General features: G+C 48.0%; 1 long non-coding RNA gene across 1 annotated transcript; it reads left to right on the forward strand.

Annotated features, from left to right (window-relative positions):
• Window positions 1-1,071: 1,071 nt before the first annotated feature.
• On the forward strand, window positions 1,072-20,625 carry LOC119960693. The gene is made up of 3 exons (XR_005459489.1): window positions 1,072-1,469; window positions 4,758-4,827; window positions 20,040-20,625. It is a non-coding gene; the product is annotated as an uncharacterized LOC119960693 (long non-coding RNA).
• The last annotated feature ends 1,332 nt before the right edge of the window (window positions 20,626-21,957 follow it).

A 21,957-nucleotide genomic window follows, 5' to 3' on the forward strand; every position in this document is an offset into this window, starting at 1 on the left:
GGATGGGTTATTGGGATACGGGGGTAGGGTGGAAGTGAGGGCTTAAATGGGTCGGTGCAGACTTGATGGACCGAATGGCCTCCTTCTGCAAAGTATGTTCTATGTATGCTCTATGTACATTATTTACACTCCTCAAGGGTTTCGACTGTCCCAACGCTTCTAAACTGTTGCAGACTTTCTGAATCCTAATCAACTGTCGCTTGATAGACTCCCACATGTCCGATGCTGATGAACCTTGCAACAGCCTCAACCAATCCAAATTCTTGAATTCCTGTCTAATGATATCGTAATTTCCCTTTCCCTTGCTTCGCACCTTAACGCGACAGTTACAGCCATCCCTATCCACAAGTCCCCGAAAACCTGCGCAATTGTGGTCACAGCTCCCAAAATGTTCAGCTACTGAAACATCAACCAGCTGTTCAGGCTAATTCCTCTAAACCAGGTCCAGTACTACACCTGCCCTAATTGGACTATCTATGTAGTTCAACAAGAAGGCTTCCTGGACACAGCTTACAAAGCCTGCCCCATCCAAGCCCCCAACACGAAGTGAGTCCCAGTCAATATAGGGGAAATTAAAATAATCTGCCACAACAACACTGTTACTTTTACCCCTCTCCTAATTCTCTCTAACTATCTGCTCAACTATCTCTCGCTAGCAGTTTGGGGGGCCTGTCATAAACTCCGAACATTGTTATTGCCCCCTTCCTGATCCTGAGCTCTACACAGATTGCCTAATTGTATCAGCCCTCCAAAGTGTCCTGCCGCAGTACGGCTATAATATTCACCTTAACCAGTAATTCTACTCCCGCACCCCTTTGACATTCCCCTCTATCCGTCCTGAAGCATCAACAGCCTCCAACGTTCACCTGACCCTGCCACTCCCTCAACCACGTTGCATTTCGTGTCTCAAGATGATTAAGTTGATAAGTCAAGTGAAGATGATAAGTCTGGTTAAAAATCATTGCAGCCCTTTGAAGAAATCTCGACGTGCATCCTGGGAGTTGATCGCTAAATTTGCCATAGCTGGGCGCACTCAGTGCTGAATGTTCGTGGCGGTTAAATCCCTTCAAATTCCCTATCTACCGTTGCACATGTCACACACAGTAAATAACGTTTGACTGGTCTCCCTCTGGTAAAGAAAAACCACAGCAGCCGCAGCGAGGCTCGTCTCTTCTTTAATGGCAGAGGGTTTGGTTGCAACAAATCATAGTTGGAATAGCTGCAGGAATGTATGTAACACAGACTCCACCCAAAAACCTTATGAGAAGGCTACAGTTCAAACCTTGCAGGCAGAGTTTGCGAATCAGCTCGCGTGTGGACTCGCTCGATGCATCCGGTAGAATTTCATAGTTTTGGTCATGTGGTCAGCTCATCACACCCGCGCAGTTCCCTCGGCGACGAGCAGAGAAATGCAGCAGCATTTGGGACATCTGACTGAACCTCGATCTGCTCAATGCAAGAAAGTGCAGGTATTTGATTATTTTAAATCATTGTTTTCTATTTCACGCGGTAATGGGATGCAAGTGAAAAGTACAACCCGCACTGACATGGTACGGAACCGCAATCAATTGATTAAAACTGCAGCCTCACAGCGCCAGGAACCTGAGTTTGTTTCGGACGTTGGTTAACCGTCAGTTTTGTATTTGCACTTTCTCCACTTGTCCGGGTGCTCCGATTTCTCCAACAGTCCAAATTTCGGCAGCTCAAGTTGGGTTAGGAAGAGTGTGACTGGGGCGTTTGCTCTTTCAGACAGTCAGTCGAGTCTCGAATGGCAGAATGGTCTCCTTCGGCACTGCATGAAATCTCTGAGACATCTTAAAACGTCCTTAGAAAGGCTCAAGCGTGTGAAATTCCTCATTCTTCCCTGCCTAAATCCATGACTGTTTTCCAAGTAACCAGGAGAGAGAGAAAGTTTATCTGAGAGTTGTTCGGAATTAAGTCCATCAGTCCCTTCAACATGTTCTGTGAGTGACTGCAACATATAAGCGTTATATTTTAACTGCTTGATTGACCGCGAACCACAATCAAATTTAAACCTTTCATTCTCGAACAGGGATGACAGACCGAAGACGTTGTGAAAGGTAGATAACTAATCGTATTGTACAGAAACATCGCAGACACTGGAAATGTGAAGTAAACGCAAAAATTATAAGGTGGTAGGACCTCATTTTTCGAAAGAGTAAACAACAGCATTTTGCCAGGTCGATGACGTTTGATTTCAAACATCGACCCTCACGTTCCGGACAGTGATGCTTAATTGTAACAGAAGCGAGAGCGCTTTTAACTTTAATTGATAAGTTGCCAGTAAAAGCCGAAGCACTCAGGCAAAATTGAAGCCACATTGAACACTGCAGGATCTAATGCTGTCATTTATTTCCGTTAATATTGCTAATTCACAAGTTACTACGGTGTGCGTTCGCTCTGATTGGAAGTGCAATAGAAGTGTAAAATATATAGCCTGCCAACAGGGTCAGGTCAGAGACCGGGATTCCGTCACATGTATTTAAACAATTTTTCATTAAAGCCTGTCAGTCGTCTATAACACCTGTACTGGAGGCTGGGAGAGACGGGAGCAGGGAAGTGCGCTCCAAACAACATCGGCACGGTATAACTGACAGTACCTCCGTAAACAGTGGTTTAAAGGCAAAACAGAGAGCAGGAAAAGTCGGGATTGGACCATAAAACCGGCTTCGTCTGGCGTAAAAGTACCAAGCACAACGGCGTTGCCTGACGAGGGAGTTGTCGGACCGTCCTGGGCCTTGGACACAAGAGGCTGATTAATTCAGGACGAGAGGGGGAAACTGGAAGATGGCAGGCATACTCGGCAGTGAGCATCACTCTGCGATGGGGGTGAGTTCGGGGAGGGTGGGGATCATTTAGTAGGTGGGGAAGTGTACTGGATGGAGGCTCAGACAGGCAGGGGATTTCACTTTCAGACGAGGAGCCAGTCGTAGAGAGTGACGACAGTCTGGGAGGATTTACTTTGTCGAGTAGGCGGTTAGAATTCGGAAGGGAGGTGTGACATCTGAGGAAGCGGCGGATGAAGGGGGAAACGTGATGGAGTTGCGAACCACAACTGGGTGGCGAACTAGAGCAGGGGGAATCGAACTGATGACGTCAAGTTGCCCTCAACGGAGCGGGAGGACGGTGCTCAGAAGGGAGGGCCTTTCCGTCCAACCAGGAAGAGGAGTTTGATCAGGAACTTGTGGTCAGACCTTGACGTGTGAGGGTCGGACTGTAGTGCGTGGGCGGCAACGGAGTGACGGGGTCGGACGGTAGCGATGGCTCTCTGAACGGAATGAGTGTATGCCCGGAGGGACAGAGACAGAGAGAAAATCACTTTCACCGTCTCCATTTTCACCACCCGCTTCAGAAAATAGTGAAGAATTATTAAAAAATAGTAGCCCACTGGTTAGATCAATACCCATTCTGTTGACTTGACCAGGAACTGATACAGTAACTGCAGACGTGAAATCTAGAAAATGGTACAAAGTCTCGGCAGTTTGATATTGTTGAAGTGATAAATTATTTGCAAGCGATTGATTTGGAACCATAAACAGCAGCAATATGAGTAAACCGTCGATATTTGCAAGTCGATAGAAGAAGATAGCCCAGTGGCCTAGTGGTCAGAACTGCTCTCGCACAGCGCCAGGAACACGGATTCGAGCCAGACTGTGTGAAGTTTACACATTCTCCCTTTGCCTGCGTGGCTTTCCACCGGGTGCTGCCGTTTTCTACCAATGGTAGACTATCCCTTAGTATCCTAATGGTATGTAGTGTTACTGGGTTACGGGAATCGGGTTGGGTATGGGCCAAGGTCGGGTGCTGTTCGGGAAGTTCGGTGCACACTCGATGGACTGAATGGCCTCCTTCTGGACTGTGATGATTCTTTGCCTAAAGAGGGTGGCACTGATAATAATTTCTGCGCAGTGCCGTAACAAAGGAATCATTCAGAGTTCGGAACAAATAGTGTCCATTTGAAAATAACGACAGTAAGATCACTTGGGCAGTTTCTTCAAACATCCTGTGCAAATGGAACATAGATAGAACACAGAAAAGGATAATGTGGGTCCGGGGCGAGGGCAGTGCTGGTAAGGTAATAAATTATCAACCACAGATGAGTAAAAAAAATACTGCCATTAATGTACATGTAGTAAAGCTGTTATATCTGTGCATGGTGTCAGTGAGAGTATTAATCGATTCACATCACTCACATCTAGTAACTGGAAACAATGCATATAAAATGACAAATCTAATGCACACATTTTTCATCCAGGCACGCACTGAGCGGCTGCATCTAGTTAAAATAAGATGAGATCAATGATAGCATGGCAATCCACCTAACCCGCACATCTTTGGACTGTGGGAGGAAACCGCAGCACCCGGAGGAAGCCCATGCACACACGGGGAGGACGTGCAGACTCCGCACAGACAGTGACCCAGCCGGGAACCGAACCTGGGACCCTGGAGCTGTGAAGCATTTATGCTAACCACTATGCGACCGTGTTGCACTGACTCCACGTGCCAGTGTACTCCGGGTTCTCCCACAGTCCCAGATATCTGCATCTCTGGTTGGGTTGAGGGGTGGGTCCAGGACATGTGCTCTTTCAGAGGGTCAGTGCGGACCCGATGGCAGAATGGTCTCCTTCTGAACTGTAGAAATTATGTAACTCTGAATTTTTCAATGTCCTTGGAATGACACGAGGACCTTAAATACCTAAATCTTCCCCTCCTAAATCTATGATTCTACTTTTCAGGTAACCAGTAGAGGGAGCGTTGATCTGAGAGTTGTTCGGAATTAAGTCCATCAGCTCTTCCAGATCTTCCGTAAGTGATTGTGTCATTTAGTATTGTTATTTAACTGTGTCATTGACCGCGATCCGCCATCAACGTTTCACTGCCGAACCGGAAGAATGTGTAAACTTCACACAGTCTGGCTCGGATCCGTGTTACCAGCACTGGCCCTCGCCCCGGATCCAGATTATCATATTCTATATTCTATCTATGTTCCATTTGCATAGGATATTTGAAGAAACTGCCCAGTGGCCTTACTGGTCGTTATTTCAATGGGCACTATTTGTTCCGACCTCTGATATCTCATTGCACAGTGCTATTCAGGAAATATTGCAGATTCGGGAAAGGTGAAGTAAATGCCCAAATGATCAGCTGGTATGTTCTCACCTTTCAAAATAGTAAAAAAAACATTTTGTCAGGTCGAAGACCTGTTCCCTCAGACTTGGGACCATGATGCTCAATTGTAATTAGCCCCAAAATCACCTTCGCTTTACGCTGACAAATTGGAAATGGAAAGAGCCACATCCACAATTGAACCACCTTGAACATTTCAGCGCCTAAATCTGTCATGTATTTGGATGAATATCGCTGATACCCCACATTCACTTCGTGACATTCACTGAATGAAATTGGAATTGGAACTTTCAGATGACAGTTTCCCGAAAGGAGCAGGTCAGAGACTGGTTCCCGTCACAAATATTCAAGCTCTTGCTCCCTAAAGCCTATAATACAAATAATGGAGGCTGCGTGAGACAGGGGGAGCCAAGTGGGGCCCCAGGTAGCCTCCGGATGCAGCATCTGGCAGTGTATGCCATAAAATGGAGGTTTAAAGGGAAACCAGATCAGCAAAAAGGAGGCAACTGACCATAAAAGAATGGGGGTTTAGCACGCAGAGGAGGTTGGTGCGGATCTGCAGTGTACTGACAGTCAGGGAGATTCTGCTTTGTTCGGGTGTCAGTTAGGACCGGGGGAGACGGTGAGGTTGGGATTGGACGGTTGGGGGAGGTGGCCAACAGGCTGGAGAGAGCGTCGCAGATCTCAATGGTGGTCAGGCCGAACAAGAAGGAGTAGGACATGTGTCATGGGGTTGCTCGGACTTAAATGGTCTCAGACTGGAGAGAATGACAGTAGGAACCGGAAGGTGAGCTTGAGTAAGGAAGGACTGATCGAATCAGACAGGGTGCCGTGTTGGACCATCGTGGATTGTCTCATCGGAGTGGCTGGGTATTAAAAGGGAGATTTTGGAGGTCAGACTGGAAAAGTGCCGGCACAAAGTGATCGTTGTGAGTCCGGGAGTGTGGCCTCAGTAAAAGAAGGCTGTTCACTCCAATTGGATGTGTGAGTTGAAGTGGAGAGGGCCAGTCCCGGTGGGGAGACTGGCCAGAGGTGGAATATTCAGTCCGAGAGAAGGGGTCAGTCACAGGCGAGTCGTCAGAGTGGGAAGGGGAGTGAGCCGGCGAGAAAAGATCAGTCCTTGGGCGGGGGCTGATTCAATCCAAGAGAGGATGGTGTGTGTTGTAAGGGTGTTCACTGCGAGAGAAGAGGTCAGCACGGGAGGGTAATTCAGTCTGAGAGGGGACAGTGTGTCCAGTAAGAGGGTTCAGTCCTAGAGGTCAGTCCGAAAGGGTAATTCAGTCTGGGACGGGGTGGTGTGTGCAGTAAGTGGGTTCAGAGCGAGGCGTCAGTCCTGAAGGGCAACTCAGTCTGAGAGGGAATGATGTGTCCAGGAAGAGGATGCAGTGCGAGAGGTCTGTCCGGGAGGGTAATTCCGCCTCAGTGGGGATGGTATGTGCTGTAAGGGGGTTCACTGGGAGAGAAAGCGTCAGTCCGGGAGGGTAATTCATTCTGAGACGGGATGGTGTGACTAGTAAGGGGGCTCAGAGCGAGAGGTCAGTCCCCGGGAGGGATGTTTATGTCCGGGAGAGTAATTCAGTCTGAGAGGGGATGGTGTAACAGTGAGAGAGTTCAGAACGATAGGTCACTCCGGGAGGGTAATTCAGTCTGTCAGAGGATGATGTGTACAGTAAGGGGGTTCAATGCGAGAGGTCAGTCCTGAAGGATAAGTCCGTCTGGAGGGGTGGTGTGTCTAGTAAGCGAATTCAGAGCGAGAGGTCACACCGTGAGCGTAATTCAGTCTGAGAGGGGATGTTGTGTTCTGTAAGAGAGTTCAGAGAAAGAGGTCACTCCGGTAGGGTAATTCAGTCTGAGAGAGGATGCTGTGTACAGTAGGGGGGTTCAATACGAGAGATCAGTCCTGAAGGGTAAGTCAGTCTGAGGGATGGTGTGTCCAGTAAAGGGGTTCAGAGCGGGAGGGCCAGGAGGGTCATTCAGTCTGAGAGGGGATGGCGTGTACAGTCAGGAATGTGAACTCAGTCTGTGAGTGGGTTGTCAGTCCAAGAGAGTGTCAGTCCGGAAGGCGTGATTAGTTAATGAAGACAGAGTTGTCCCGGAGGGAGTTTAGTCCGGGAGAGGTCCGTCAGCCTGGGAGTGGGACACAATCCCAGAGGGGCATTAAGCAAAGACGTGGGTTTAGTGCGATAGGAGGAGTCAATCTGAGAGGGCTTGTACAGTTCAGGAGGTCAGGTTAGTCTCAGAGAACATGTCTTTCCAAGAGAATGCAGTAAGTCAAAGTGGAAGGCTCAAGCCAAGAGGACGGAGACAGAATACGTTAGAAAGACTCAGACCGAGAGGGCTGGTCAGTCCACAGAGGAATTCAGTCCCAGAGAGTGTACACAGTCCGAAAGAAGTGGGCATCCCAGAAGGCGTTGTCAGTCCCAAATTGTGTGCCAGATCGAGACAATGGTACCTTGTAGAAGGCGTTATCAGTCCTAAATTGTGTGCCCAGGCCGAGAGAATGGGACATCACAGAAGGCGTTGTCAGTCCCAGAGTGCACTCCCACTCCGAGAGGAGACATCCGAGCAGGCGTTGACAGTCCCAGAGTGTGTGCCCAGTCCGAGAGAAGGGGACATCCCAGAAGACGTTGTGATTCTGAGTGAACAGATTATTCCGGAATCGAGTCTGAAACCAGTAGGATGGATCAGACTGGCAGAGCTCGTGGTCAGTCCATGAGAAGGGGTGAGTGAGGAGAAGGGTTCACCCAATGACGATGGGTCAGTGTGTGGGGTCTGTCCATGAAAAGGGGTAAGGGTGAGGGGTCTGTGCGAGAGGCAACGTCAGTGTTAGGGGAGCGCTCCGCGTGAGAGGAGTCGGCAATGTAAGAGGAGAGTTCATTCGATGAGTAGGGGTCACTGTGAGGCGAGGGTCACTGTGAGGGGAGGGCTCAGTGTGGGGGAGGGCTCAATGTGAGGAGAGGCGTCAATGTGTGGAGAGTTCAGCCCATGAAGATGGGCGAGTGTGAGGGATCAGTCCATGAGGAGGGTACATGGTGTGGGAACGGGTCAGTGTGTGGGGAGGGGTTCGGTGTGAGGTGAGGGGTCAGTGTAAGAGGAGGGGCCAATGTGAGAAGAAGAATCAGCGTGAGGAGGGGACAGTGTGAGAGGAGGGGTCAGTGAGAGGGGTGGTCAGTGTGAGAGGAGGGGTCAGTGTGAGCGGATTGCTCAGTGAGAGGAGGGGTCAGTGTGAGAGGAGGGGTCAGTGTGAGAGGAAGAATCAGTGTGAGAGGAGGGACAGGGTGAGAGGAGGTGCCAGTGTGAGAGGTGGTCAGTGAAAGGGGTGGTCAGTGTGAGAGGAGGCGTCAGTGTGAGAGGAGGGCTCATTCAAGAGGAGGGGTCAGTGAGACAGGAGGGGTCAGTGAGAGGGGTGTTCAGTGTGAGAGGAGGGGTCAGTGTGAGAGGAAGAATCAGTGTGAGAGAAGGGAACAGTGTGAGAGGAGGGGTCAGTGAGAGGGGTGGTCAGTGTGAAAGGAGGGGTCAGTGTGAGCGGATTGCTCAGTGAGAGGAGGGGTCAGTGCGAGAGGAGGGATCAGTGTGAGCGGATTGCTCAGTGAGAGGAGGGGTCAGTGAGAGAGGAGGGGTCAGTGCGAGAGAAAGAATCAGTGTGAGAGGAGGGGACAGTGTGAGAGGAGGGGTCAGTGTGAGAGGGGTGGTTAGTGTGAGAGGAGGGCTCGTTCAGAGAGGAGGGGTCAGTGAGAGAGGAGGGGTCAGTGAGAGGGGGGGTCAGTGTGAGAGGAAGAATCAGTGTGAGAGGAGGGGACAGTGTGAGAGGAGGGGTCAGTGAGAGGGGTGGTCAGTGTGTGAGGAGGGGTCAGTGTGAGCGGATTGCTCAGTGAGAGGTCAGCGCGAGAGGAGGGGTCAATGTGAGCGGATTGCTCAGTGAGAGGAGGGGTCAGTGAGAGAGGAGGGGTCAGTGTTAGAGAAAGAATCAGTGTGAGAGGAGGGGACAGTGTGAGAGGAGGAGTCAGTGAGAGAGGGGTGGTTAGTGTGAGAGGAGGGCTCATTCAGAGAGGAGGGGTCAATGAGAGAGGAGGGGTCAGTGAGAGAGGCAGAATCAGTGTGAGAGGAGGGGACAGTGTGAGATGAGGGGTCAGTGTGAGAGGGGTGGTCAGTGCGAGAGGATGGATCAGTGAGAGGGGAGGGGGCAATGTGATAAGGAGGAGCCAGTGAGGATGTTGCAGTGTGAGAAGAGGGGCCAGTGTGAGAGTAGAGGTCAGTATGAGGGCAGGGTTCAGTCCGAAAAGAGGGGTCAGTGCGAAGCATCAGTGTGAGGGGAGGGGAAAGTGTGATGGGAGGCGTCTGTCTGAGGCGAGGCGTGTGTGAGAGGAGGGTCATTGTGAGAGGAGTCAGTGTGAGAAAGAGGTCAGTGTGAGCAGAGGGATGTGCGAGGCGAGGGGTGTGTGAGAGGAGGGTCAGTGTGAGAGGAGGAGTCAGTGTGAGAAAGTGGTCAGTGTGAGGAGAGGGGTCAGTGTGCGAGGAGGGGCCACTGAGACAGGAGGATGCGGTCCATGAGTAGGGGGTCAGTCTGCGGGGTGGGGTCAGAGTGAGGAGGAGATGTGTGTGAGGAGCGAACAGTGTGAGAGGTGAGGCCCATGTGGGAGGAAGGGACAGGCTGAGAGGAGGGGTCGGTATGGGAGGAGGGCTCAGTGTGAGAGTAGTAATCAGTCTATGATGAGGGGTCAGTGTGAGAGGAGCCGGTCTGAGAGTAGGGCGTCAGTCAGAGGAAGGGTGAAAATGAGTGGAGGGGTCAGAGTGAGTGGAGTGGTTAGTATGACGGGAAGGGTCAGTCAGAGAGGGTTCAGTGTGAGAGGAGCGGTCAGTGTGAGGGGAGGTGAAAGTGTGATGGGAGGCGTTAGTGTGAGGGTAGAGGTTAGGGTGAGATGAGGGTCAGTGTGAGAGAAGGAGTCAGTGTGAGAAAGGTGTCAGTGTGAGGAGAGGGGTCAGTGTGAGAGGAGGGGTCAGTGTGACAGGAGTTTTCAGTCATAGATATGGGGTCAGTCTGAGGGGAGTGGTCAGAGTGATAAGAGGGGTTTGTGTGTGAGGGGGAACAGTGTGAGAGGTGAGGACAATGTGCGAGGAACAGGCTAAGAGGAGTGGTTGGATTGGGAGGAAGGATCGGTGTGAGGGTAGTAGTCAGTCTATGAGGAGGTGTCAGTGTGAAAGGAACGGTGAAAATGAGTGGAGGGGTCCAACTCAGTGGAGTGGTCAGTATGGGAGGAAGGGTTTCGTATGACGGGAGGCGTCCGACTGAGAGGGTTCAGTGTGAGAGGATGGGTCAGTGTGAGGAGAGAGGTCAGTATGACGGAAGTTTCAGTCCTTGAGAAGGGGGTCAGTGTGAGGGGAGTAGACAGTGTGAGAGGAGAGGTAGGTGTGTGAGGTGATGAGGGGCCAGGATAAGTGAGGTCAATGTGTGAGGAAGGGTCAGGCTGAGAGGAGGGACCAGTGTGAGGGTTGGAGTCAGTGTGAGAGGAGCCTGTCTGAGAGGAGGGTGTCAGTGTAAAAGGAAGGGTCAAATGAGTCGAGTGGTCAGTGTGAGGGGAGAGGTCAGCGTCACTGGAGGTGTCAGTATGAGAGTAGGGGTCAGTGTGAGGAGGGGTCAATGTGCGAGGAGGGGCCCGTTTGATAGGAGCGGTCGGTATGATAGGAGAGGTCAGTGTGAGGGGAGGGGTCAGTGTGAGTGGACGGTTCAGTTTGAGATGAGGGGTCAGTGTGAGAGGTAGTGCCACTGTGAGAAAAGGGGTCAGTGTGAGGGGAGGTGTCAGAGTGAGAGGTTTCAGTTCATGATGTGGTGCCACTGTGAGAGGAGGTCAGTGTGAGCGGATGCGTGTGTCAGAAAACAAGCGTCAGAGAGGCGGAGTCAGTGTGAGGGGTCATTTTGAGAGGCAGAGTCAGTGTGAGGGGAGAGCTCTGTGTGAGAGGAATGGTATGTGTGAGGGCAGATGTCAGTGTGAGGGGAGTGATCAGTGTGAGGGACGGGTCTGTGTGTGGGGTGTGGTCAGAATAAGGGGGGTAAGTGTAAGACGAATGGTCAGTTTGAGAGGTGAGTGTGAGGGGATGGGTCAGTGTGAGAGGAGGGGTCAGTGTGAGAATAGTGGTCAGTGTGAGGGGTCAGCGCGAGGGGTCAGTCTTAGAGGCGGTGTAAGTGTAAGAGGAGAGGTCAGTTTGAGAGGAATAGTCAGTGTGAGAGGAGGGGTCAATGTTAGCGGAGAAGACAGTGTGATGGGGGGGATCAGTGTGAGGGGAGTGAACAGCGAGGGGAGGGGTCTGTGTGAGAGGAGGGGTCAGTGTGAGAAGAGGGATCAGAGTGAGACGAGTGGTCAGTGTGAGGTGACAATGTTTAAGGAAGGGTCAGTATGAGAGGAGGTTTCACTCCATTAGGAGAGGGTCAGTGTGTGTGAAGGGGTCATTGTGAGATGAAGTGTCAGTTTGAGGTCTGGCGTGTGTGTGAGAGGAGGTATCAGTGTGCGGGGTCAGTGTGAGAGGCGGGGTCAGAGTGAGAGGAGAGGTCAGTGTGAAGGGAGGGGTCAGTCAGAGGAGGGGTCAGTGTGAGAGTCGGGCACAGTGCGAAGGTAGGGTCATTGTGAGAGGAGGGGTCAGTGTGAGAGGAGGGCTCACTGTGAGACGAGGGGTCAGTGTGAGGGGAGAGGTCAGGGTGAGGGAAGAGTTCTGTGTCAGTGGATACGACTCTGTGATGGGAGGGATCAGAGTGAGGGGAGGGATCAGAGTGAAGGGAGGGGTCAGTGTGAGGGTAGAGACCAGTGTGGGGAGGGGTCAATGTGAGAGGAGGCGTCAGCGTCAGAGGAAGGGTCAGTGTGAGGGGCCGAGTCTGTGTGAGTGGAGGGGTCAGTGTGAGAGGCAGGATCAGTATGAGGCAAGTGGGCAGCGTGAGACGAGTGTTCACTGTGAAGGGAAAATATTGAAGAAGGGATCAGTCTGAGAGGAGGTTTCAATCCATTAGAAGGGGTCACTGTATGTGGCGACGTCAATGTGAAAGGAGGGGTCAGTGTGAGAGGAGGCATCCGGGTGCTAGAAGCGTCAGTGCTGGAGGATAGGGCAGTGTGGTCAGTCACAGATGAGCGGTCAGTGTGCGAGGAGGGCACAGTGCGAAGGGAGGGGTCAGTGTGAGAGGCGGGGTCAGTGTGAGAGGAGAGGGCAGCGTGAAGGGAGGCGTCAGTCACAGAGGAAGTGTCAGTGTGGAGAGGAGGGCACTGTGCGATGGGAGGGGTCAGTGTGAGAGGAGGGCTCACTGTGAGAAGAGGGGTCAGTGTGATGGGTGGGATCAGATTGAGGGGAGGGATCAGAGTGAGGTGAGGGGTCAGTGTGAGGGGAGGGGTCAGTGTGAGGGAAAAACCAGTGTGGGGAGGGGTAAATGTGAGAGGAGGAGTCAGTGTGAGAGGGGGGTTAGTGTGAGGGGACGAGTCAGTGTGAGAGGCGGGGTCAGTGTGAAGAGAGGGATCAGTGTGAGGCAATTGGTCAGCGTGAAACGAGTGTTCAGTGTGAGGGGAGGTTTCAGCCCATTAGGAGGGGCCAGTGTGTGTGGCGCAGTCACTGTGAAAGGAGGGGTCAGTGTGAGAGGAGGGGTCAGGGTGCAAAGAAGGGTCAGTGTGGGAGCAGGGGTTAGTGAGAGATGAAGTGTCAGTGTGAGGGCAAGCGTCACTGTGAGGAGACGGGTCAGTGTGAGAGGTGGTTTCAGTCCATGATGAGGGGTCGCTGTGAGAGGCGTGGTCAGTGTGAGAGGAGTAGTCAGTGTGAGAGGATTGGTCAGTGAGGGGTCAGTGTGAGAGGTTGGGTCAGTTTGAGAGGAGGGGTCAGAGTGAGAAGAGGGGTCAGTCACAGAGATTGGGTCAGTGTGGGAGGAGTGCTCAGTCTGAGGGGATGTGTCAGTTAGAGAGAAGGTGTCAGTCTTAGAGCAGGGGTCAAAATGAGTCGAAGGGTCAGTGAGGGGAGAGGTCAACGTTACGGGAGGTCTGAGTATGAGAGGAGGGGTCAGTATGAGTGTAGGAGACGGTCTATGAGGAAGGGTCAGTTTGTGAGGAGACGGTCTGAGCGGAGGACGTCAGTGTGTTAGGAAGGGTCAAAATGTGTGGAGGGGTCAGAGTGATTGGAGTGGTCAGTGTGAGAGGAATGCTTCAGTGTGACGGAAGGGATCTGTCAGGTAGAAGTGTGAGAGTACGGGTCAAATAAGGTTGAGTGTGAGTGGAGAGGTCAGCGTCACGGGAGGTGTCAGTATGAAAGGTGGGGTCAGTGAGAGAGGAGGGGTCAGTGTGAGAAGACGGAACAGTTTGATAGGAGGGGTCAGATTAAGAGGAGGGGGTCAGTGTGAGGGGAGAAATCAGTGAGAGGAAGGTTCGGTGTGAGAGGAGGGGTCAGTGTGAGAGGAGGGATCAGTGTGAGAGGAGGGGTCAGTGTGAGAGGAGGGATCAGTGTGAGAGGAGGGGTCAGCGTGAGAGGAGGGATCTGTGTGTGAGGAGGGGCAGTGTGAGAGGAGGGATCAGTGCGAAAGGAGGGGTCAGTGTGAGAGGTGGGGTCAGTGTGAGAGGAGAGATCAGTGTGAGACGGGTGGTCAGCATGAGGGGATAATGACGAAGGAGGGGTAATTGTGAGAGGAAGTTTCAGTCCATCAGCAGGGGTCACTATGTGTGCTGGGGTCAGTGTGCGAGGAGGGGTCAGTGTGAGAGGAGGTGTCAGTGTGACAGGAGGGATCAGTGTGAGAGGAGGGATGTGTAAGAGGAGTGATCAGTGTGACGGGACGGGTCAATGTGAGAGGAGGGATCGGTGTGAGGGGAGGGACCAGTGTGAGGAGAGGGATCAGTGTGAGAGGAGGGGTCAGTGTGAGAGGAGGTGTCAGGGTAAGAGGAAGGATCAGTGTGAGGGGAGGAATCACGGTGAGGGGAGGGATCAGTGTGAGGGGAGGAAACAGTGTGAGGGCTGGGATCAGTGTGAGAGGAGGGATCAGTGTGAGGGGAGGGATCAGTCTGAGGGGAGGGATCTGTGTGAGGGGGGGATCAGTGTGAGGGGAGGGATCAGTGTGAGGGGAGGGGTCAGTGTGAGGGGAGGAATAGTGTGAGGGGAGGGATCAGTGTGAGAGGAAGGGACACTGTGCGGGGACGGATCATTGTGAGGGGAGGGGTCAGTGTGAGGGGAGGGGTCAGTACCAGAGTAGGGAACAGTGTGAGGGGAGGGATCAGTGTGAGGGGGGATCAGTGTGAGGGGAGCAGTCAGTGTGAGGGGAGGAATCAGTTTGAGAGGAGGGGACACTGTGAGGGGAGGGATCAGGGTGAGAAGAGGGGTCAGTGTGGGAGGACGTTTCAGTGTGAGAGGAGGGGTCTGTGTGAGGGAAGGATTCAGTGTGAGAGGACAATGTTGAAGGAGAGGTCAGTGTGAGAGGACGGGTCAGTGTCAGTAGAGAGGACAGTGTGATGGGAGGGATCAGTGTGAGGGGAGGGATCAGTGTGAGGGGATGGTTCAGTGTGAGGGTAGGGGTCAGTGTGAGGGGAGGGAGCATTGAGGAGAGGGTGTAGAGTGAGGCAAGTGGTCAGCGTGATTGGTCAGTGTGAGTTGACGATGTTGAAGGAGTGGTCAGTGTGAGAGGAGTTTTCAGTCTATGAGGAAGGGGTCAGTGTGTGTTGCGGGGTCAGAGTGAAAGGAGGAATCAGTGTGACTGGCGGCGTCAGTGTGAGACGAGGGGTCAGTATGAGGGGTAAATGTGAGAGGCGGGGTCCATGTGAGAATAGAGATCAGTGTGAGAGGAATTGTCAGTTTGAGAGGTGTGGTTAGTGTGAGTTGAGGGGTCAGTCACAGATAATGGGTCAGTGTGAGAGGAGTGCTCAGTGTGAGGGGGGGTGTCAGTCGGAGAGAAGGTGTCAATGTGAGGGGAGGGTCAGTGTGAGAGGAGGGCACAGTGTGAGCGTATGGTCAGTATAATTAGAGGTGTCAGTATGAGGAGGGGACATTTAGAGGTAAGGGATCAGTGTGAGGGGATGGACCAAAGTGAGGGGAGGGATCATTTTGAGAGGAGGGGACAGTGTGGGGGACTGGGTCAGTTGGAGAAGAGATAAGGGATCAGTGTGACGGGAGGGTCCTGTGTGAGGGGAGGGGTCATTATGAGGGGAGGGGTCAGTGTGAGGGGAAGAATCAGTGCCCTACATTAAACAGAGACTATTTAAACAGTGGCCAACGTTAAACAGAGACTATTTATAAGGTGCACTTGATTAAACAGAGGCCATTTAAACACTGTCCCACATTAAACAGACTATTTAAACAGTGCCCCTCATTAGAGACTATTTAAACAGTGGCCTACATTAAATAGAGACAATTTAAACAGTGCGCCTCATTAAACAAAGACTATTTTAACAGTGCCCTGCATTAAACAGACTATTATAAGAGTGCCCTACATTACACAGACTATTTAATCAGTGCCCTACATTAAACAGAGACCGTTACAACAGTGCCCAACATTAAACAGAGACCGTTTAAACAGTGCCCTACTTTAAACAGAGACTGTTTAAACAGTGCCCTACGTTAAACAGAGAATATTTAAACAGTGCCCTACATTACACAGAGACTATTTATACAGTGACCGAGATTAAACAGAGACCGTTTAAACAGTTCCCTACATTAAACAGTGGTCATTAAACACTATCCTACATTAAACAGAGACTATTTAAACTAGCCTACATTAATCAGATTATTGAAACAGTGCCCTACATTAAACAGAGACTATTTAAACAGCGCCCTCCATTAAACACAGACCGTTTAAACAGTGCACGACATTAAACAGACTATTAAAACCGTGCCCTACATTAATTAGAGACTATTTAAACAGTCCTGCATTAAAGATAGACTATTTAAATAGAGCCCAACATTAAACAGAGACTATTTAAACAGAGCCCTACATTAAACAGAGACTCTTTAATCAGTGCCCTACATTAAACAGAGACTATTTAAACAGTGGCCAACGTTAAACAGAGACAATTTATAACGTGCACTTGATTAAACAGAGGCCATTTAAACACTGTCCTACATTAAACAGACTATTTAAACAATGCCCCTCATTAGAGACTATTTAAACAGTGGCCTACATTAAATAGAGACAATTTAAACAGTGCGCCTCATTAAACAAAGACTATTTTAACAGTGCCCTGCATTAAACAGTATTATAAGAGTGCCCTACATTACACAGACTATTTAATCAGTGCCCTACATTAAACAGAGACCGTTAAAACAGTGCCCAACATTAAACAGAGACCGTTTAAACAGTGCCCTACATTAAACAGAGACTGTTTGAACAGTGCCCTGCGTTAAACAGAGACTATGTAAACAGTCCTGCATTAAAGAGAGACTATTTAAACAGAGCCCTACATTAAACAGACTATTTAAACAGAGCCCTACATTAAACAGAGTCTATTGATTCAGTGCCCTACATTGAACAGAGACTATTTAAACAGTAGCCTACATAAATCAGATTATTTAAACCGTGCCCTATATTAAACAGAGACTATTTAAACAGTCCTGCATTATAGACTATTTAAATAGAGCCCTACATTAAACTGAGACTATTTAAACAGAGCCCTACATTAAACAGAGACTCTTTAATCAGAGCCCTACATTAAACACAGACCGTTGAAACAGTGCCCTACATTAAACAGAGTCTATTTAATCAGTGCCCTACATTGAACAGAGACTATTTAAACAGTAGCCTACATTAACCAAATTATTTAAACAGTGTCCTACATTAAACAGAGACTATTTAAACAGTGCCCTACATTAAACACAGACCGTTTAAACAGTGCACTACATTAAACAGACTATTAAAACCGTGCCCTACATTAAACAGAGTCTATTTAAACAGTGCCCTACATTAAACAGACTATTTAAGCAGTGCCCCTCATTAGAGTCTATTTAAACAGTGGCCTACATTTAATAGAGACTATTTAAACAGTGCGCCTCATTAAACAAAGTCTATTTTAACAGTGCCCTGCATTAAACAGACTATTAAAAGTACCCTACATTAAACAGACTATTTAAACAGTGCCCTACATTAAACAGAGGCCGTTGAAACTGTTCCCTAAATTAAACAGGCTATTAAAACCATGCCCTACATTAAATAGAGACTATTTAAACAGTCCTGCATTAAAGAGAGACTATTTAAACAGAGCCCTACATTAAACAGTGACTATTTAAACAGAGCCCTACATTAAACAGTCTATTTAATCAGTGCCCTACATTAAACAGAGACTATTTAAACTAGCCTCCATTAATCAGATTATTGAAACAGTGCCCTACATTAAACACAGACCGTTTAAACAGTGCACTACATTAAACAGACTATTAAAAAAGTGCCTTATATTAAACAGAGACTATTTAAACAGTCCTGCATTAAAGATAGACTATTTAAACAGAGCTCTACATTAAACAGAGACTATTTAAACAGAGCCCTACATTAAACAGAGACTCTTTAATCAGTGCCCTACATTAAACAGAGACTATTTAAACAGTGGCCAACGTTAAACAGAGACAATTTATAAGGTGCACTTGATTAAACAGAGGCCATTTAAACACTGTCCTACATTAAACAGACTATTTAAACAATGCCCCTCATTAGAGACTATTTAAACAGTGGCCTACATTACATAGAGACAATTTAAACAGTGCGCCTCATTAAACAAAGACTATTTTAACAGTGCCCTGCATTAAACAGTATTATAAGAGTGCCCTACATTACACAGACTATTTAATCAGTGCCCTACATTAAACAGAGACCGTTAAAACAGTGCCCAACATTAAACAGAGACCGTTTAAACAGTGCCCTACATTAAACAGAGACTGTTTGAACAGTGCCCTACGTTAAACAGAGACTATGTAAACAGTCCTGCATTAAAGAGAGACTATTTAAACAGAGCCCTACATTAAACAGACTATTTAAACAGAGCCCTACATTAAACAGAGTCTATTGATTCAGTGCCCTACATTGAACAGAGACTATTTAAACAGTAGCCTACATTAATCAGATTATTTAAACCGTGCCCTACATTAAACAGAGACTATTTAAACAGTCCTGCATTATAGACTATTTAAATAGAGCCCTACATTAAACTGAGACTATTTAAACAGAGCCCTACATTAAACAGAGACTCTTTAATCAGAGCCCTACATTAAACACAGACCGTTGAAACAGTGCCCTACATTAAACAGAGTCTATTTAATCAGTGCCCTACATTGAACAGAGACTATTTAAACAGTAGCCTACATTAACCAAATTATTTAAACAGTGTCCTACATTAAACAGAGACTATTTAAACAGTGCCCTACATTAAACACAGACCGTTTAAACAGTGCACTACATTAAACAGACTATTAAAACCGTGCCCTACATTAAACAGAGTCTATTTAAACAGTGCCCTACATTAAACAGACTATTTAAGCAGTGCCCCTCATTAGAGTCTATTTAAACAGTGGCCTACATTTAATAGAGACTATTTAAACAGTGCGCCTCATTAAACAAAGTCTATTTTAACAGTGCCCTGCATTAAACAGACTATTAAAAGTACCCTACATTAAACAGACTATTTAAACAGTGCCCTACATTAAACAGAGGCCGTTGAAACTGTTCCCTAAATTAAACAGGCTATTAAAACCATGCCCTACATTAAATAGAGACTATTTAAACAGTCCTGCATTAAAGAGAGACTATTTAAACAGAGCCCTACATTAAACAGTGACTATTTAAACAGAGCCCTACATTAAACAGAGTCTATTTAATCAGTGCCCTACATTAAACAGAGACTATTTAAACTAGCCTCCATTAATCAGATTATTGAAACAGTGCCCTACATTAAACAGAGACTATTTAAACAGCGCCCTACATTAAACACAGACCGTTTAAACAGTGCACTACATTAAACAGACTATTAAAAAAGTGCCTTATATTAAACAGAGACTATTTAAACAGTCCTGCATTAAAGATAGACTATTTAAACAGAGCTCTACATTAAACAGAGACTATTTAAACAGAGCCCTACATTAAACAGAGACTATTTAAACAGTGCCCTACATTATACAGAGACTATTTAAACAGTGCCCTACATTAAACAGAGACCATTTAAACACTGTCCTACATTAAACAGACTATTTAAACAGTGCCCCTCATTAGAGACTATTTAAACAGTGGCCTACATTAAACAGAGACTATTTAAACAGTGTGCCACATTAAACAAAGCCTATTTAAACAGTGCCTGCATTAAACTGACTCTTAAAAGAGTGCCCTACATTAAACAGAGTATTTAAACAGTGCCCTACATTAAACAGAGGCCATTTAAACACTGTCCTACTTTAAACAGACTATTTAAACTGTGCCCCTCATTAGAGACTATTTAAACAGTGGCCTACATTAAACTGACTCTTAAAAGAGTGCCCTACATTAAACAGAGAGTATTTAAACAGTGCCCTACCTTAAACAGACTAGTTAAAGAGTTCCTACATTAAACAGAGACTTTTTAAACTGTGATCTACATTAAACGGAGACTATTTGCCCTTCTCTGCTTTGAACCTGGATCAGGTAATGGGATGGGGCATTCGGCATCGACAGGGTTCATTCATGAACGAGGGTCATCACGAGACTTTAGAAGTTGAATTGGAGTGCATAACGTGAACCCAGGGCGGGAATGTTCAGTAAATATATTTTGGATATTCTGTTTGTTCTGAGTCACCGTCCTTCCTGCTCGTGGCAAAGTTTCTCTTTCTATCATCTGCACCATGTTTGAATTCAAAACATTTTACCCCAAAACGTGACACCTCACTGTAATGATGTCGTCTAAAATACTGACCACGCTCACAATGTTTCTTTTTTCCAGGTTTCTGCTCACGTAAAGCCACTTTGTGATATCTGCGAGATTGTTGCCTTTAACATTTGAACAACTGATGACTCCTCCTGAAAATTTCAAGCAATGGTCACATCTGGTAGCTATTTTTAAAACGACTTCCTCAAGCAGTCATCTGGAGCTCTGCACTTCACTGAGATACGGATGTGTAGAATAGGCCGAAACTAACGGTTGACAAAATTGCAGTCATTGTGCAATTAACATATAGAAAAGCTTTAATTGTCATAGTCAATGTTTCCACCTGCTCCATCTTGAAGCACGGACACTTACATTTACATTCTTTGTCTTGATCTGGCCACGCGGGGATCTGGAAAACGTTCAGAGTTTGCAAACAAAGTCAACTATTTCATAATTTTTGTTGCATACATTTTAAGAGCTTTCCTACATTTTTCATAAGAAGATCATCATTTTCTTAGACATTCGGACAGGAGTAGGCCTTTCAGCTCCTCGAGCCTGGGCCTCCATTAGTTGCATACACCGCGTTTGGCGTTTATGACAGTTGAAAAACTACTGTAACATTGTTCACATCTGACTATATAAACGGCACCCTTTTCTATTAGTCTGCTGGAACTGGTCGTGTCATTGATGTAAGGATCTGTATAGAGGGCCGAGACTTAAATGCAGACAGTGAAGCAGCTGCTGTTTGTGGGCAGCATTTATCATGCAAATGAGAAGGGAAATTCAGCAATCCATGCGATAATGGTGGGCACGGGAGGCAGAAACGCTGTCCGTGTGCAGTTTTCACATTCTCCCCGTGTCGGCGTGGGTTTCGCCCCCATACAATAGACATGTACAGGTGAGGTAGATTGACCAGGCTAAATTGCCCCCTTATTAGAAAAAAATACTCTAAATGTATTTAAAAGGAACAGTGAGGGGGCAGCATGTGGCTCAGTGGTCAGCACTGGGACCGCGGCGCTGTTGAAACGGGTTCGAGTTCCGGCCCTGTGTCAATGCCGGTGTGGAGTTTGCACATTCTCCACATATCTGCGTTCATTTCACACCCACACCCACAAACCACAAACCCATTTCTCACCCACAAACCAAAGATGTGCTGGTTAGTTGGATTGGCCACGCTCAGTTGACCCTAAATTGGAAAAGAGAAAATTAATCACCGTCTCTAATTGTTTTTGAAAATTCAGTGAGCGCGATGGAGCTTGTGTGTGAGGGATATGTTTATCAGCAGGAGAAGGAGGGCTGAGTTAGAAAAGTCACTTCATATAATAATTACAGCAGGATCACTATCGACGCAAACATGTCTTTGGACTGTCACACAAACCCACACTGGATACATATCTGTGCTCTTTTAATAAAAACCTGCGTATAAAATGTTGCACGTTTAACTATGGGCGTAAAACGCGTTTATTGGAGTGTATTAACACGCCTCCGAGTTCGACGTGTGCTTAACACTACTAGGCTCTGTTCTATGTAATTATTTAGCTCTGGAGTCGCCAGTTGCCGTATAGGCAACGTCACAAGTATTCCAAGGTCAAGTTCAAAGTAATAAGACGATACACCGATTAGTAAAGTTCAAACGATCAATATTTATTATACAGTTATAATAAATACTCATGCACACACTAAGAGACTAAGCTATAACTAAACTTAAGCAAACAGAATACTTATCTAACAGGAACAGGCAAGGTCAGAGAACAAGGCCTTCGTCCTGGTTTTGTCTGCAGCCTTCAGCAAGCGTTCTGGTACTTGGGAGTCTAGTGGGCTTGGATCGCGTAGCGAGCGTTGAACTTACGGTTTCGGCGGCTGGTGCTCAACGGCTGGAGTCAGGATGCAAGATGTCAGTCAGAGCCGGAGCACGGGTTTAAACAGACCGGGGCTCTGTGGGGGATTTGCTTTTATACCCCTCTCTCATGTCCTTGCCCCCTTCTAGGCGGGC

Source organism: Scyliorhinus canicula, unplaced genomic scaffold, assembly GCF_902713615.1.
Source record: "Scyliorhinus canicula unplaced genomic scaffold, sScyCan1.1, whole genome shotgun sequence".
Lineage (NCBI taxonomy): Eukaryota > Metazoa > Chordata > Chondrichthyes > Carcharhiniformes > Scyliorhinidae > Scyliorhinus > Scyliorhinus canicula.